Genomic DNA, 13,903 nt, shown 5'->3' with positions numbered 1-13,903 from the left:
TTAATATATAAGATGAATACAAGCAATAAAGTGTCTTGAAAACAGTCATAATGTAAACAATCTTAAAACAAGTGGTTAACAGAAATGGCAATTCCCATATCAAATTAGGACCACAAATCAAACATTAAAGCTTCCTTCTCATAGCACAAATACAACCGTAATCACGATTATAAACATCACAACATGGGTCAAGCAAGACCAACAATGTTAATCACTATTATATGACGATATCGACATGAACAAAACGTCTCAGATATCTGTATATAATACGAATTATCAATCTATCAAAATTTATATAAATATAAAATATCTTGAACGAGTATAATAAGTATAAAAACCTAGTTTTCTCTCATATTCGTGTGCCGCTCATCTCTTTTCTTTTTCATCTTTGTTGATCGACGGTGGCACTCGACCATCGGTATTCTTTATTTTCTTTTTCTTTTTTATATTATATTTTGTTTTGTTTTGGTTTTTTATTTTCAATAAGTTTGTCCGTGTTGCACGTTTTCATCTACTTTATGTCACGTTTTCTTTTCTTTTCTTTTTTTTGTCATTTTTTTGGTTCTTTGGTTGTTTTTATTTATCTATTTTCTAAGGGTTGATTTAATATCGTCACGACTAATCAAGATGGCGCTTATATAATATCTTGTGATATTCTGTGCTTTGGACTCCTAGATTGGATTTGGATACATGATTTGCGTTCGTGGATAGCTTTTCACGTCAGTCGAGTCTGATTTGCAGTTTGTCGGTGGTCTTTCAATAGTTCGATCTCCTTTTTGTGATTCGTTTGCCTATACGATCAGATCTGTTTGTATCTATCTTTGTTCGAGTTTCTTGGTTAGATTTAATCTTTCCTTGTATGGTCCTTATGAGATCTTAAGTTACTAGTTTTGTTTCAATGATTATAGTAAATTTTCCTAATCATGTGCTTAATTTACAATTGTGATTGTAAATCTTTATTGTAATTTTGAGATATTCCTATTTTGAATTAAATTAGTTGTTTCTATAAAAAAATATTGAACGAACCCATCAAGTGATCTCAGTGATTGAAAGAAGTGTTGTTCTCCTCAAAAGTCCTGAGTTAAAGCAGATGTGTCTAAGGGGGCATTTGGTTCGCGTAAAAGATCATTACTAAGGGAAATGGTCTTTTCCAAATTTGTATTCCTTGTATGGTTCGCGAAAAATATAATTATCAGGTAATAACTTATTACCAATAGTAGCATTTTTTTGGTTAAAATGGTGAGAATGTCATTACCTCCAAATTCTTAAATAATGAACAATTCCCACTACTTTAGACACAAATACCCTTAAAATAATAAATTTTTTATATAAATTATTCTCAATTTTTATTATTTGTGTTTACTCAAAATTATAAACATAATAATAATATATAAAGAGTATAATTTAGTAAAATATTAATAAATTTAAGTAGTTAAAATTATTTTATATTTTTTATTTATAATATATTTATCATTTTATAATTTTATGAGGTAAAAATATTATTATAGTAAAAATATAATTACTTAAAAATATTTATTTTTTAGTTATTAAAAATATAAATAATAAATTTATCTACTCGAGATTACAATATTATTTTTTTCATATTATATTATATTTTATATAAATAAATATGATACTTATAAAAATTATTTAAAAATATAAGTTTGGTATACTAATTATATTAATTTTATGTTAAATGTATTTTTCTGTAAACTTAGATGGTGTAACAATTAAATTATTTTTATAAATTTTCATAAACATTTTATAATTTAATATTAAAGTTTTACTTGTTAAAAATATATATCACATGAATAATTTGGTAAAATGTGCATTCATGTAATCTTATATTCCTCTAATCAAATATTATAATCTTACATTCCAACTAAACAAACCAAATAGGATAATATAACATTCCCAGAGTAATATTATATTCTGATAATTTTATTCTCAAAGTTAATCTTACATTCTGTGAACCAAACGCACCCTAAGTATGTACACTAGCAATACCTAAGAGAGATTGTGACCATATGCTACAATTACCCTAGACTAATATATATGTATGAAAACAACATCAAACAATATAATAATTGTCGTTCTAGATCGGATTCAGTCCACTAAACAAATCTATTATTATATTATTAGTTAGTAGTTAGGACGGACGAAGAATTTTATGATAGAAAATGACTTAAAATTTTTTAACAATAAGCAAATTTATAAAGGTTTAAGGGACCTAATAATTGCTTAAAAAACTGTAAAAACTTAAAAGGTGAGAAGGAACACAATAATAATTTCGTTCTCTTTATATTACTAAGCAAGCAAAACAGAATTTAAAGCAAAAATATTCCAGTGTTTCGGATATTTTAAATTGTAGTGAAGGAAATGACCATCCAGCTCAGTTGGTAGAGCACAAGGTTCTTAACCTTGAGGTCGTGGGATCGAGTCCCACAGAGGGCATTTCATAATTCGGAGGTCTCTTACGGAAGTTGCTCTCAACCTAGTGTTGGGAGTAGCCTACTATCTTACCTCCCCCTTACTCCATACATATGGGAAAAAGGGACAGCCAGCCAACCAGTAAATTGTAGTGAAGAAAGGCGACGGAAAGTGGTTTGCTACCAGCGCCGATGGAGCGTTTAGGTAAGTTTCCTCTTGCAAGACTAAAAATTAAAAGGTAAACTACGCTAATAGTCACTAATGTTTAGGTAAGTTTTCGTTTTCACCACTAATGTTTCAAAAGTTACAAATAGGTCACTAACGTTATCGTTTGTGACAAAATGATCACTGGCCGTTAAGAGGCGTGACAAAAAATACAGTTGAACTGTTATCTGCTGAGGTGGATCGTTGACCGCCATTTTGACTGGCTCTTCTTCTTCTTCAACTCATTCCCCGTCTTCTTTTTCTTCACTTTTCTTCTTCTTTCTTTCTCTTCACTTTTCTTCACTTTCTTTCTCTTCACTTTTGTTCATTGTTCATTTAATACCAAAATTTTCGTTCAACATGTTAAAGGTTAATCAAGTGATCAGAACTAGCTAAAATCTATTGTGGATTCACCAATGAATGAAATGAGCATTTGGGATACTTTCCCTGCAGTTGTATTCTCTGGCCTCCTTGATTGAAAACTCCAGGATTCCAAGTAAAGCATATATCTCATTTGCTTTTGGATGAGATTTATCAGCAACAAGAAACTCGTGTACATGTCCATTTAGTTGTATCCAACTACATCCGGGGACTTTCTTTAGCCCTTTCTCTTTAAGAAGTCTCCTCATTTTAGCAAATTTGTCCCACTTCCCTGCGGCTGCATACATGTTCGATAGTAAAACATAATTTCCAGCATTTTCAGGTTCCATTGTTAATAGTTTCTCGGCTGCAGATTCTGCTAACTTGGTTTCTGAGTGCAGTTTACATGCACTCAACAAGGGCCCCCACACTCGAGTATCAGGTTTGAATGGCATTTCGTCGATAAGTTCTCTCGCTACATCAATACGTCCGGCGCGCCCTAGTAAATCCACCATGCAGGCATAGTGTTCTTGGTTGGGTTGGCAACCATAGATTTCCCTCATCTCCTTAAAAAAATACTCGACCTTCTTTAACAAGCCCTGAATTGACACAAGCAGTCAGTAAGCCAAGAAAAATAACTTGATCCAGTTTCATGATTCAACTGTTTCATCCGGTTATACAACTTGAAACATTGTGACCAATCTCCATGCTTAACATTAGCACCGATTATCGAATTCCATGTTACGATATCCTTGATATCATTTCCCTCTTCATCAAAAAGCTTTCTGGCCAAAACTATGCATCCACATTTCGCATAACCGATAAGAATTGCAGAATTAACCGATGACAGCAAATTCAGACCTAGCTTCAATGAGCATCCATGAAGGGCTTTAACTTGTTCTAGGGCCCCTATATTTACACATGCAGGCAAGAAGTTGATAACTATAATGAATTCTGCTTTAACTCCATCTGTTTTCATCAAGGAGAAAAGAGAAATAGCATCATAATTCTGGTCATGGTTTACCCATCCTTTGATCATTGAGCTCCATGAAGCCACAGTTTTCTCTGCTAAATTTCCAAAAACCTTTCTAGCATAGGTTAAACAATCGCATTCATAATACATATCAATAAAAGAATTATGAAAACACTTGATAGCCTAAACCGTTTCTCATCACATAAAGGAAATAGCAGGAATAGCAGTAAACATATCAGCACTAATCCCAAAATTTAACATGCACCTCAAATTATGAACAGAGCTCCATTGTTCATTTAATACCAAAATTAAAGTCGTTTCAATTTTCAGCTTTTTGATTCGATGCGAAAGAAGAAAAGTGAAGAAAAATGAAGAGAAAGAAAGTGAAGAAACGTGAAGAGAAATAAAGAAAAAGAAAAGTGAAGAAAAAGAAGATAGGGAATGGGTTAAAGAAGAAGAGTCAGTCAAAATGGCGGTCAACGATCCACCTCAGCAGATAACGATCCAGCTGTATTTTTCGTCACGCCTCTTAACGGCTATTAACTGCCAGTGACCATTTTGTCACAAACGATAACGTTAGTGACCTATTTGTAACTTTTGAAACATTAGTGATGAAAACGAAAACTTACCCAAACATCAGTGACCATTGGTGTAGTTTACCCAAAATGAAAAGACAATGCAATGCTGCCCAAGCGTTACTTATATTCAAGCTGAAATGGGAAGGGGGTCATGTTCATTGGTGAAACTAGAGCAAGGGCCACGTGATATAATATTTTTATTCTTTCAATAATATGCATTAATTATAATATAAAATTTATTCAAAATTTCCATAATATATTAACAATATTCGTCTTATGAAAATATCTACTCATGTCTAGAAACTCTAGATATAACATTATTTCTTTTTTAACAAAAACATTTGGTTATAAAAATTTAGAATCCACACACCATTGACCTTTGAGAGTTAAGTTAGATCAAACACATACAAATTACATTTTAAAAGAAAAACTTTTAATAGCGTCATTTAACCAAAATTTTATTTTGTCTTATATCACAATCAAGAATCTGAAGTATACTTAGTTTTTCATTTAAGTACCTAAAGTATTTGTTGGTCAAAGTAAATATTTAAAGTTATTTTTTATTCAAAATAGGTATTTTATGTCAAAATAGATATCTTTTCATCTAAGTTCTAAAAAAGTTTATATGTGACATTAATTAAAGAATACTTTAATTATTTAGATAAAAAATATGTATATTTTAGGTACCTATTTTGACAAAAAAAATATTTTAGATACTTATTTACGTAAAAAAATAATTGTAGATACTTATTTTGATTAAAAAATACTTTAATACTTGAATGAAAAAGAAATAACCCACAAAAAGAACAAACAGAATAAATTAATTGCTTTCCCTTTTACTTTATTATTATTACCTTAAGAATGTAATAAAATAAATAAACCAACCCTTATGCTTATTTCACCAAACTACATTTCAATTGAATCAACCATCCTCTAGTTGTTTTACCATCAAATTTATTCTCTCTAAATTGACCTATCTCAAGAAATTAAAATATATTATTTATTTTAATTATTAAAATATATAATAATATAAACGTTTAATCTTTTATAAATGTTTATGTCATGTTTTGTATGCGTGCTTCCAATTACAATACAAAATTTCTAAATAAAAAAAAACTTTTAGTTTTTAGTTACATAAAACATATAATTTTTTATAATTATTGAATATCTAATTTGTTGATCAATTAATTTACATTTAGATATGATTAAATTTTATTACGGGATGATTCTCGATCCAAATAACTTTATTCCGAACACTAAAATTTAAATAACGTTATTCAAATGATCTAGCACCTTTAACATGTTAAACCAACTAACAAATCGTTATAATCATATAATGTTAATAAATTTATTTTATAATAATAAGATTTAATTTTAGATTATTAAGCACATCAGAATAACTAAAATTAAAATTTGAATTAATCAAATGTAAAGTACAATTTTGTCTCTTTAATGTCAATATTACAATATAATTAAAAAGAAAAATATTTTGGGTTGTTGATAGTATATATTAGAAGTCGGAGAATTACGGGTTGTACACATGCAACATTCAATTGGGATTGAAGGAAGGCAAAGAACAATTGGGATTGAAAAAGGTTTTGATACATTGAATTTGGGGAATTGAATTCTCCTTGTACAAGGCGATATCCTCACTCCCCAATTTTGACCAAAACGTGTATTTCCATCTCTAATAAATTAGGTTTTCACAACCTTTCTAGTATAATATGGGCCTCCACCTTCAAAACCTATCCCACAATACACCCCCATTTCCTTTGTTGGCCCACTTGCACAACTCTAATTCATATTAAACACGTTCAGCGAGAACTTTCGAGTTATTTGGATTGAAGGGTTTAAATCTATTATTTAAATTTTACTTTATTTTTTCAATTAAATTTAATTTAAAAAATTAAATCGAATCAAATTAAGTATATTTATACGATTTAATTATTATTTTCAAATAGATCAAAGCAAAAATTTATTGATAATCTAACTAGATTTCAAGTTAGAAGAACATAAATTTGAGAAATAACAGAAAACAAGAGAATTCAATGTGATAAAATAGATTTGATAACTTTACTTGTTTGCAGTTTAAACCTAACAAAATTTCAATTAATTCAAGACTTAATTATTATTTATCTTAATTTGTTTTTAGATTTTTATGGTATTATAAAAAATTGAATTCTAAATTAAAATTAAAAATGAAAATGATTTTATTTTATTTTAAAAGAAAAAATGAATTTTGAAAAACAAAATGAAATTTTAAAAAATGATTTTGTGTTTTTAAAAATGAAATTAATTGGACCTCTAATAAAAGTACTAAAAAAATAGACTAATAATAACAAATAATTATTAGAAAAGAAATTGAATTTTAAAAGTATGCCCCTAATAACAAATATTGAAAAAATTGGGCCCTGAAAATAAGTATTCTAAAAAACTAGGTCTTTAATAACAAATGTTAAAAAAATATTAGCAAAAAAATTGGACACTATACAAATATTATAAAAACATATCAATTATAAAAGTGGGCCTTTAATAATAAATATTAGAAAAATATCTCATTATAATAAATATCGAAGAAAAATTAAATCCTTAATAACATGATTGGACCCTATAACTAATAAAAAACATACTTTTACAAATTAGCTGACCCTATTCCCATATGTAATGAGGTGAAGGGGAGGTAAGGTAGTAGGCTGCCCCCAACGGGTTGAGAGAAGCTTCCGTGGAAGACATTTGATAGTCAGAATTATGAATTGTCCACCGTGTGACTCGATATAGTACATTATAAAAATTATGGGTTCTGGGTAAGTGTCCCTCTTACCTAGGCCCAAATACAACCCTAGGTGTTGAGCATGAATGTTATATGATATATATTATCTCATGCATGTAGAAAACATGTTATGATGAAGATCTTTTAACTAAATTTTGTTTTTAATATTTTAGTTCATCATAATGATTTTTGGACAAATTATGTTTTTACATCTAACTTTTTATTTTATTTTTTATATTAATTTGAATGTTATTGTATGTGCTTTCTAACAATTGATATTAAATTTTAAAATGTATACTAGTTTTTGGAATATTTTAAATGTTTGTAATTTTTTTCAAATGTTATATTTTTTGGATTTAAATAATACTTTTAAATTTTATTAGTTTTCCTTTTTATAATTTCTTAATAATTATAGTCAAAATTTTGGTAATTGTTATTGAATTTAAAGTATTTCTTAATGATTTTAAAATTTTAAAATATTTTAATTATCATTTTGAACTTTATATAAAAAAATTTAATCTTTTAAATTTTAAAAATTTATCCAGTCACAATGGTACAGTTTTTCATATGCTAGTAAAAAAATTGTTGTTATTCTTTGAAGACTCTGGTTCGAATTATATGAATGTCAAGGGTTTGAGCGTTCAATATCAAGAAGTTCATAGTTATCATTAAATAGATACTCAACTCATATTTATCAACAAAAAAAGTTTTCATATACCGATAAAAATTTAATGCTGTGATAAATCATTTTTATTTATTCAATTTGGGAAATATATTTTTGAATCATTTTAAAATTTAAATTATTTGTTTAAGGGATCAATTTGCTCCATTTATAATTCAGTAGTCTTAAATTGTATTTAAATCCAATATTTCAGACTTTCAGTTCAACTAATGGTACATTTGAAAGTTTGGGTTAAAATTGTTGGATATATGAACTGCAAAACTACACCGTTAGCACTGACTGGAAATATAAACAGTAATTAAAAGGAACAAATTCGTAAACCGTGTCGTGGTATAACCACTGCTTTAGAAACGAATTCGCCCCGATGTGTGTAATCGTTGCAGTAGACGGACCGTCCCCCGATGTTAACACGGTCGCTCCGAATTCCGTACACCCGAAATCGGAGTGGATTGCCGGTGGTATTGCTCTTCTTATCGGAAAGCATAGAAAGAATTGTTGAGTTAATCGATTGACGAATATGGCCAAGAGGGGGTGAATTGGCAATTAAAATTTTGGTGGAAGCTTTTGCAGAAAATTCAAAGAAATTTGCACAGCGATTTAGAGTGGTTCGACTTTCTCAACCAAAGTCTACGTCCACTACCTTAGCTATCCACACTAAGGATTTTCCACAAATTCACTAATTTGTCTTTCTTTTGAGGACAAAGAGTAACCTTACAAACCCTCAAGAATTATACCCCAAATTCTTGAGAACACTCTCTCCCAAAGAGAACAATACAAATGTGCAAACTTACAAGAAAATCCTCACAAGGTAGATTGTTTGCACAATTCTAGAACAAAGAAAAGAACACTCAAGAATGAATACAATTGAGCACAATAAGTGTTCTTGAAAGCAAAATGAATATTGAATGAAAAATAGGCTTGAAATGCTCAAACTTGAGGTTTGATGCTTTCTCTTTGATTCTCTCTTGATTCTAGTTGATTGATGTTTCTTGTTGTTGATCAATGGCTTATAAGCTTGATTAAATACACCTTGAATCACTTCTGAACGTTGGGGATCATTAATGAAGTTTTTGGAGCCGTTTAAGTGTGAAAACAATTAATATTTTTGCTTGGAGCGTGGGGGTAATCGATACCCCTAATGGGGAATCGGTTCATTAAGTGTAAAATTCAAATATTTCGACCGTTGAACAGTGGGGGGAATCGGTACCCCCTGGGGGGAATCGGTTCCCTCCGAGCATACTGGAATTCTCGGAGCTAAACCATTCAGGGGGAATTGGTACCCCCTTGAGGGGGAATCGGTTCCCTCAGAGCAATCTGAAATTTTTGGCTTTTGAAATGGTTCGAAATATTTTGTAAAATCGTTTTGAAATTATTTTAAGATTAAAACTTAATTTTACACTTGAGTAAGGATTTAAAATGAACTTTAAAATACTTTGAGTAATATTTTGATATTCGATTTAATATATCGAATATGCTTTAGAAAAATCATTTTCAAAATTAAAATTCTTTTAATTTAATTTGTTATATCGAAACATCAAAATGTTTTCAACAATCTCCCCCTTTTTGATATAACAAAACATTTTAAGATTTTCTAATTTCAAAAAGAATTTTGATTTTGAAAATACTACTCCCCCTTACTTTAACACTCTTTAAAATGCTTTTAACATTTCTCCCCCTTTTTGTTAAATCAAAAAGATCCGGAAAAGATTTTAAACAAGGATTAAAAATCATTTAGCCAATTGATTATATATATAGTGTAGGCTGCTAAGATCACAATCAAGAGAAACGTTAGCCATTAGTTTCATAATCAATATTCATAAACAATGTGACATGGTAAAATTGGTCATATATCTAACATGATGTAAATGATTAAATTATGAAGAAATTTAATCACACCAAACATATAAGTTCAAACATCCATAATCCATCAAACAAAAAAAAGAAAACAATCCAAAAACATTCAAAATGTTTAAACAATAAGTTTTAAGTTCAAAGTACTAAAACAAAACACAGAATTAGGCATCCGTAAGAGGATCGGGAGGAGGAAAACGAGCTCGCATAGCGGCCATCTCATGAATGAGTTCATTAATACGAGCGTTGGTTGCTTTATTGTTTGCACACATCTCCTGAAGAAATTCCAATTGTTGAGCTCCCATTGTGGATAAATGAGACTCTATAGAAGAAAAGCGCGAATCTATAGTAGCATATCGGAAATCGAATGTCTCCATAAAAGATTGAAAATATGGAGGCATTTGATTCGTTTGTTGTGCTTGCTCCTCGGGCTGCTCATCGGGCTGCTCAGGCTCATCTTCGCCTTCATCGATGTTTTGCATTAATTGTTCAAGCTCGGGATCATCGTCACCTTCTGGTGGAGCTCGTGAAGAACTAGCTCCCGGAGTATTTTCAGAAGATCGAACCCATTCACCGGTTTCCTTATCCTTTATTCATCCCGTTCTCGTTAAGGAAAGAAGATTAATTTGTTTCTTTAAAGGAAATACGACATCTAGACCTACTCTAAGCCCAGCTTTAGAAAATAGATTACTTAGAATGCAACCATAAACTAGAGAGGAACAAAGTTTTTTATTTGGCACTAAGTTTACGATTTCAACGATTTCAGCAAAAATAATCTCAGGAAGATTTATTTTAATACTGTTTTGGAAACAATGTAACCACCAAAGATCTAAAGCACGAAGAGTAGAGTAACGACCTCCGGATGGTCGAAACCACCAAGAAATCATTAGATGAAGAAAACGATCATGAAGGTCTAAGACACTCGCACTATCTCTTCTTTTATAACGAGAACCTAAAACCTGTTTTTCATTTGATATACCATCATTATCTAATCATAATGCTTTGACTATGTAAGCCGAGTTAATATGTAAGAATTATCCTAGGAGGTAGGAACGAACTTCTATGGTTTCAGTTTGAGCTCGGTTTTTGACACAAACGGCATTAGAATAAAAGATGTGAACAAGTTGATGGTAAACTATAGGTTCAAGGTCACAAAGTTTATCAAATTTCCACTCTTGTAAAAGAGGAATATATCTAAAATTGATATCTAACATAGCTTGACGAGAAGAGATACATTCTTCTCTAATTTTGTAAGAGTCAAAGTATTGATAATACCAAAAACAATTATTTCTAGGACCATGATGATTGAAGCACGAGTTTTGGATAGTCATATTAGGATCAATAGGATTAGGATTAGGAATTGGAATTTCAGGAATAGGAGGAAGATTTGGAGGTGGGTTAGATTGACAGTTTGAGCGACTAGATGATGACCTAACACGTTTAGGATTTGACATGGTTTAGGAAATCGGAATAGAATGGATAACCTGCAATTTAGAAAACACATGTATGCAATTCAATCAATCCCAAAACTCAATTGAGTCCTCAATATTTCAAGGTTCTCTAAATCAATCCTAATAGGCAAAGTTTTTGAAAACTAGTGAAAAATAAGGTTTTGAAAAACAATATATGTATAGTTTTCATAACAACAACATAATTCAATTAAAACACAATAATTTGAAAAAGAAATTTGTTTATTTCGAAAATTTCAAATTTTTTGAAAAATTCTTGGGTTTTTTATGAAATTAGTTGTAATATCTAGTTTCTAATCATTAAACAATCAATGTCTGATCACTATTTCTATCTAAAACTAATTAAACAATCAAAATTTTTGAAAAATTCTTGGGTTTTTTATGAAATTTAGAAAAATTTACCTTGAAAGATGAGATTGAGTGGATTTTGATGTTGTTTGCACGATTTTAATGATGCTAGCAGGTTTAGAAGATGATATTTGAAGAGAATTCTGATTAAAAACGTTGTTTTGAAGCAAAGTGGATATTTAAGAGAATGGAGGGGAAAAACGGCGTGCAGAGAAGAGAGGATTTGAGGCAAAAACAATGGTTTTGCCCGATAAAACCAGAACCCCAGGGGGGTATCGATTCCCCTAGGGGGAATCGGTTCCCCTTCAAAGGGGGAATCGGTTCCCTCATGGGATTATCGATTCCCTCTGCACCAAAATGCTAAAATCCGATTTTAAACACACAAAATGCTAAATTAATTTTCTCTAGTGGTATTGGCAACTCATATATTGAAAATTAATCACATTCAAACAATCAATTTAATATTTAAACTATATTTGAACATAAAGTTAATTTTCATCAAGAATCATAAACTCCCCCTAACTAATAGCAATGAATGCAATCAAAAATTACTATTCTAAGCATTTTTCATTTAGTCTTAAAAGTGCTAAAATTATTTTAAACACTAAGTGAAGATAGGTTGGTCAAACCTAATTCTCTCCTAAGTGTCCAAAATCTTTCTTTGTCTAAAGGTTTTGTAAAGATATCCACTAATTGGTGCAAAGTATCAACAAATTCTAGAACTACATCTTCCTTAGTGACATGGTCTCTAATGAAGTGATGTCTTATTTCAATGTGCTTAGTTCTAGAGTGTTGGATGGGATTTTTAGTGAGACAAATAGCACTAGTATTGTCACACTTGATAGGAATGGTACCTACTTTAATTCCATAATCAAAAAGTTATTGTTTCATCCATAAAACTTGTGCACAACAACTACCAGCTAAAATGTATTCGGCTTCAGTGGTAGATAATGCAACACAATTTTGTTTATTTGAAAACCAAGAAATCAGCATATTTCCAAGGAATTGGTAAGTACCGGAGGTGCTTTTCCTATCTAATTTGCTTCCTCCATAATCTGCATCAAAAAAGGCATGCAAGCTAAAGCTAGAGTCTCTAGGATACCAAAGTCCTAAACTAGGAGTGCCCTTAAGGTATCTAAAGATTCTCTTAACAGCTAGTAAATGTGATTCCTTAGGACATGATTGAAATCTAGCACATAAGCAAACACTAAACATAATGTCCGGTCTACTTGCAGTTAGATAAAGTAAAGAGCCAATCATTGACCTATATAATTTAACATCTACACATTTACCTCCTTCATCTAAGTCAAGCTTTGTTGAAGAGCTCATTGGAGTGTCGTGAGGTTTGCCATTTTCCAGTCCAAACTTTTTGAGCATATCTTTGACGTACTTAGCTTGATTGATGAAGATGCCATATATCATCAACATAAATTTGAACTACTAATAAATCTTTACCTTTATGCTTTAAAAACAATGTAGTGTCAACCTTCCCTTTTGAAAAACCTTTTTCAATTAAAAAATTTGGCAATCTTTCATACCAAGCTCTAGGAGCTTGTTTTAAACCATAAAGTGCTTTTGTTAATTTAAGAACATGATCCGGAAATTTTGAATCTTCAAAACCTGGAGGTTGTTCCACATACACTTCTTCCTTTATAAAACCATTTAAAATGCACTTTTAACATCAATTTGATATAATTTAAATTCATGAAAACATGCAAATGCTAATAACATTCTAATTGCTTCCATCCTAGCTACGGGAGCGTATGTTTCATCATAGTCTATGCCCTCTTCTTGAGTATACCCTTGAGCAACAAGTCTAGCCTTGTTTCTCACTATATTACCACTCTCATCAAGCTTGTTCCTAAATACCCATCTAGTACCTACAGTAGATTTATTACTAGGTCTTTCAACTAATGTCCATACTTTACTTCTCTCAAATTGATTTAATTCTTCTTTTATAGCCATAATCTACTGTTCATCTTTTAATGCTTCTTTAATATTCTTAGGCTCTATGCATGAAATAAATGCAACATAATTACAAATATTTCTAAAAGAAGATCGAGTTGTTACCCCTTTGGATGGATCACCTATAATCTCACCATCCTTGACATAGTTGTACTCTCTTGGATAAGATACTTCCTTTTCTTCAATGGTTGGATTCTCAAGAGGATCATGAGTTACCTCATCTTTTGTTTCTTCCTTTGATGATGGTTCTTCAACGTCATGTCTAACTTCATT

The 13,903-nt window shown here is 30.5% G+C and overlaps 1 pseudogene; it reads right to left on the bottom strand.

Annotated features, from left to right (window-relative positions):
• Positions 1-3,009: 3,009 nt before the first annotated feature.
• On the bottom strand, positions 3,010-6,312 carry LOC120119230 (annotated as a pseudogene).
• Positions 6,313-13,903: the final 7,591 nt, after the last annotated feature.

This window comes from Hibiscus syriacus, unplaced genomic scaffold, assembly GCF_006381635.1.
Source record: "Hibiscus syriacus cultivar Baekdansim isolate YM2019G1 unplaced genomic scaffold, ASM638163v2 tig00110332_pilon, whole genome shotgun sequence".
In the NCBI taxonomy this organism is placed as follows: domain Eukaryota; kingdom Viridiplantae; phylum Streptophyta; class Magnoliopsida; order Malvales; family Malvaceae; genus Hibiscus; species Hibiscus syriacus.
The sequence above is the reverse complement of the archived record's forward strand: the minus strand, read 5'-3'. Positions and strand labels throughout refer to the sequence as shown.